Source organism: Lampetra fluviatilis, chromosome 27, assembly GCF_964198595.1.
Source record: "Lampetra fluviatilis chromosome 27, kcLamFluv1.1, whole genome shotgun sequence".
Lineage (NCBI taxonomy): Eukaryota > Metazoa > Chordata > Hyperoartia > Petromyzontiformes > Petromyzontidae > Lampetra > Lampetra fluviatilis.
Window position 1 is genome coordinate 4460128 of NC_136301.1, and position 5498 is coordinate 4465625.

Here is a 5498-nt window from a genome sequence, read left to right on the forward strand (position 1 = left end):
AAAAATTGAGTTACAAGATTTTTTTTGAGGATACAATAGACGGAGTAAGTTAAATATATATTAATAAAAGTGGGTAAAAAGGCACTAGGCGCATTTTGGATGCCCGGTGGTTCCAGATTTTTTTAAATCTGAGGATGAAAAACAGCACGACAACAACAATGCGACAGTCAATTGCAAAGTCAGCGACATAATTGCACTGTGAACTCTACTTTAGCTGGCGCCGAGATTATTTGTATTGCGTCAGCACGAATGTTGACACCCGATTATCACACATCAGGACATGCACACTAGGGCACCCGTTGCTGCCGGAGTGACATCTCCTTGCCCGTCCGTCTCTTCTGCTCACAGATGCACAACATTGAGCGGCAACTCAACCCCTGCAGTGCCCATGACCAGGTAACGACACCACAGTGGGTGCTTCTCACAGGTGATTGGCTGCTGGCATTGGTCAGATGACACTGGTCAACAAAAAACATTTTTTTTCTGGCCTGGACTTTTGCAGCTATTTTAGACCAACTTCAGGGTGCTGATTCCAAATCTGATCTCAGATTTGCTCTATCACATCTCATTTTTATGCTATCGGCATACCCCATTTTCATTGATTTTACCCAAAATTAACTCTGTCACTTATGATTGCAAGTTGTTGCGAGTCAGTGACTGCTTTAGTGTTAAATATGGTGCTGTATTTTTAGGATGGTGTTTTTATAATATTTTATGTAGATATCCACTTATTTAATATTTTTCTTCTGCAGTTTTTATTGAAAATGCAATATTTGATATCTCAAAAACCTGATGTGATAGACAAAACTGATGCCAGATTTGGAATCAGCACCCCAAAATTACCCTACTACCGTTGGAATACCTTATGCCAGAAAAAGTGTGTTGACCAGTGTGATCATTGCCAAAATGGCAACGCTGTGCCCAGAATCGCCGAGTATCTGCGGGTTTGAAGATAGGATTCGAGTGGCCGGTTGGCTCAGCGGTTTCAGTTTGACTTAGCTCATCATCCATCCGGGGGTCATTAAAATGAGTAACTACTTTGTGAGGAGCTCAACGATTGGCTGTCCTATAGATAACGTCGCCCCTGTCATAGGTGTGCAAACAGCAGATTAGTACCGTCTCAGATTTATAACTTTTACCTTGACTCATTTTTATGGGGCTCGCTGCAATACTACGACGAGTATGGCGCGGTTTATTATCCACGACATTCGTATCATCCGTATCAGCAAAGCGTGGGTATACTCCCACGTCTTCCAAGACGTTTAGCCAGCTGTAGAGAAGATAGGCCAATATACCCTCCATGGAGGGGAGGGGAGGGGGGGCCTCTCTTGATCTCCCTCAAGTAGAGCACCTTCCGCCAGCAAGTGGCGGCGGCGAGCAGTTGCGGCGGCTGTGGCTTCGCCTTTGTCATCTTGACCCTCCAGCAGTTTGACCCCCTTCTTGTGCAACGTGCCCAACGCAAAAGTCGTGTTGACTTAGTAATAGGTTTTTACCCTTTAAACTGGTTCAAAACTGACACCTTTATACAAGGCATCATGTTTGCAATAACCGCAACACAAGCAGTCAAAATGCAAACTAAAAGAAAAAAGAAACAACTCTGATAATGGTAATGATGTGATTATCATTACCATTATCAGAGTTGTTTCTTTTTGTTTGCATTTTGACTGCTTGTGTTGCGGTTATTGCAAACATGATGCTTTGTATAAAGGTGTCAGTTTTGTACCAGTTTAAAGGGTAAAAACCTACTACTATATTTTGCCACTGGTAAAGGAGGTTTCATAGTATAAAGTCGTTTTGATTGTTTTGCGTGGAAGGATCGCGGCTCCTCTCATTGAACGTCGCTCTCGCTCGTGTGTGTTTGCAGGTCAGCGACATCCCCCGCTATTACCTGAAAGAGAACTACACGTCAGTGCCCATCGACGCGTTGATCCAATGGCACGGCAAATTGGTATGAACACCTCCTCCCCATCCCCTCCCTCCCCCCCCCTTACTATCAGAATCAGATTATTTTAATATATGGATGAGTAATCCGATGAGCCATGAAGCTCTTTATCACAGATGTCCAGTAGGGGCACGGCATTAGAACGTCACAGCAACAAGTAAATACAAACATTCGATAGGAGTGCAAGGTTTAGGAAAGGTAAACAAATCACCCAAAAAAAAAAACGAAACTATAAAAACATAATTACCTGGTAAAGCCCACTGAGCTATTAACTTATTTTTCAACATCGACCTGGCCCACAAATGATAGCTCAACAAAGTGGCTTATCACGTGGAAATGTACAGCAGCAATATTGTCTAAACCAGGGCAGCTGGTGACCTTAAACCAAACGAGGCGCCGCCCAGCAATATCACCGCCAAATCTCGAGATCGTCCAACATTTTTAAACAATGGGAGAGAAAGAAACAACACTCAGAACTCTTTAGTTCTTTCGGTAAGGTCACGAAGAAAGAAATAAAATAAAAGAAGAGTACGACGTTTCGATTGCAACACAAGCAACCATCATCAAGTACAAATGAATGAGAAAACAAACATTGTAAACTTGGAAATATAATGCAATACAACACAGAGAGTCGGCAAACACAACAGTCAACACCCCACCTGGTTTATTACGTTCCTCCAAAGATTGCTAAATTTGAGAGAGAGACAAAACATAGACACGGAGACACACAGACAGACACACAAGCAGAGAGAGACTCACACGGAGACACACAGAGAGAAACACGCACATAGGCACACAGAAAGACAACGTCTCTGTGTCGAGGCCTTAAATAGAGAGAGGGGGGGGGCAGAGGGGGAGTTGTGTGGAATTCCTGCCCTATATTCTTAGGTTTTTTCGGTAAAGTCACGTAGGTAAAAAAATTAAAATTAATAAAAGTAAAATAAAATAAAAATCACGACGTTTCGGAGGCAACACAAGCTTCCGTCTTCAGGTGGAACCGTCACAGCACGATAGCTGTATCAAGTGAGAGAAATTCCAAGAAAACAGTCCTTGTATATATACTGGTTGAGGGTGGGAGGAGCCAAGGTAGGCCCTGAATATGCCCTATGTGTGTGTCTCTCTCTGTTTACTATGTTTTCTCATTCATTTGTACCTGATGATGGTTGCTTGTGTTGCAATCGAAACGTCGTATTCTATTATTAATTAATTTAATTTATTTCTATGTGACTTTACCGAAAGAACCAAAGAGTAATTCCTGCAGTCACGAAAGCTTTGAATCTAACACTCAGAACTTTTATATTGTCTGGGGAGGTGGGGCAGTCTTTACAATGGGAAGTTTGGCCATTGACAACAATGTCAAAGGGAGCCCAGAGTCGCTGGCAGAGGTCGCAACCGGGTACCCGATACCCGTACCCTACCCGATACCCGGCTACCCCTACCCGGCCAGGTACGGGTACCCGTTTGCGACCCTGGTGCGGCCGGGTACCGGGACGGGTAGGCCGTGAGTCACTGGTGAGCAACCGTTTGTCACTCATTTCCCAACGTCTTGTCTCTTCTCACAATTCAAGTTCCTAGAATCAACCCACCCGCGCCTGCAACATGGCTTCATCCCAGAGGTCGCAATCAGGTACCCGATACCCGTACCCTACCCGTACCCGGCCGGGTACAGGTAGGGTACGGGTATGGCCGGGTACGGGTACCCGTTTGCGACCCTGGTGTGGCCGGGTACGGGTACGGGTTAGGAATCAAAACCCGTTTGCGACCTCTGGTCGCTGGGGAAGAAAAGAAACGCCCACATATGCCAAAGGGAAAACAATCAAAGAAGTGGCAATACTTGTGCCTCCACAGCAAGGAGGGGTCTGGGTTCGATTCCTGACTCGGGTGCCTTGCTGAGTGGAGTTTGTGTGTTGTCTCTCTCTCTCTCGTCCTGTTTGGCATGGGTTTCTTCCAGGTTCTTCCTCCCATAGCTAAAACAAAACCCCCCATAGATCGCAATGCTGAAAAATGAACCGCAAATTACTCCTTGAGATTACACAAAGCAACACCGCCGGAGCACGACAATCCACATCCGACTATAGAAATGTAGGCAGGATCCTCGTGAAAAAAGTTGTCTCTTGACTGAGGTTTTCCTGGGTTAAACAAAGGTTATAATACTACAACTAATAATATAATATAGTGACCGTTATCTGGAATGATTCGTGTGAAGTTGCGGCGCCGGGGACAAAAACCGAATTGTGCTTTTTGTGGACAAATCTCTTTGCTTTTTTTTAGGTGAACGAGTGCAAAAGGTTCGCCGACCTTCATCTCATGATCTTCTCACTGAATAAGTCTCATGACCACATGAGCCACCTCATGGATTTCAAGGGTTTCAAATTCCAACGCTACATAGAGAACTTCACATCGCTACAAGGATTAACCGAGGTAATGGACGCCGACAAATTCTTTACCCAGTTGAATTGTTATTTATTTACCCAGTTAAGTTATTGTTTAATTAAAATGTTCATGATTATTAAAAGTATTTACCCGGTTAAATGATTGCCACATCGTAGGAAAATTCCCGGATGTAGTTGGACTGTACTGTACCTACACTGTACGCGCTTGCATCTGTTCTACGGCGTCGTTAGCAGATCTTGAGGAGCACACCAAGTGCAACAGCATTCATTGATATTTGCCAAATAAATGTGGAAGAATTGTATAATTATTATTATGATTGCTATAACCAGAAGAGAACCCGTTGTTCCTCAGCAATAGAAAATACGAAACAGCTGTTGTCATGGTTCTTGCTGAGTTTAATACGTAGGCTTTATTATGAATGGTTCTTACTATTCTTACTATTCTCACTATCCCTTGGAGCGATACAATTCCAAGATGATAAAAATTAAGATTTAAAAAAATATATATTTTCTAGGTTTTAAAAGAACATTCTGGAGAAATAATTAATTACGTGAATATCAGTACAAATGCAGATGCGAGAGCGATTTCAAAATGAACCGTGTCGGTCATCTGCACATTGTTGCTGCCACTTCGTTGGTGTCACTTCCAAATGTGTGCGTTTTCCGAACTTCCTCCACTGTTTCGGTTGGCGACGGCCCACAGCCACAAGCAACAGAGTTACTGGTGGGGGGTGGACAGGAGCCCAGCCGGAAGCCAGCCAGGAAACTCAAGGCATAGATTGTATTTGTTATAGTAATATTGTTATTGGTCGAGGGCCCTATTTAATACGTAGGCTTTCGCGACCAATATCCATAATAGAGGTTTTTGGGTTAGATCGCGTGAATATACATGTGTCGTTAAACCCGCCACCACCTGATGCAGCCAATCAGTAAGGTCGCCTGATGATGCTGGTTGTAATTGCCGGCGAAACGTCGTACTCGAATTGTACATTTTATGGGTTTACTCTCCACACCGGTGTGCTGTACTAGTAACGAATTGACACGTTTTGTTTACGTGACAAACCTTACTAAAAACTTAAAACACAGGATCGGCCCAAACCCCTCCTTTCAGAAGTTCATAGATCAGCCTCTGACTAGCATAATGAAGTATGGTCACATAACCC

The 5498-nt window shown here is 43.7% G+C and overlaps 1 long non-coding RNA gene across 1 annotated transcript; it reads left to right on the forward strand.

The window, feature by feature from the left end:
• Positions 1-376: 376 nt before the first annotated feature.
• LOC144942526 (uncharacterized) lies at positions 377-4266 on the forward strand. Its single transcript, XR_013639388.1, has 3 exons — positions 377-396; positions 1865-1948; positions 4214-4266. It is a non-coding gene; the product is annotated as an uncharacterized LOC144942526 (long non-coding RNA).
• Positions 4267-5498: the final 1232 nt, after the last annotated feature.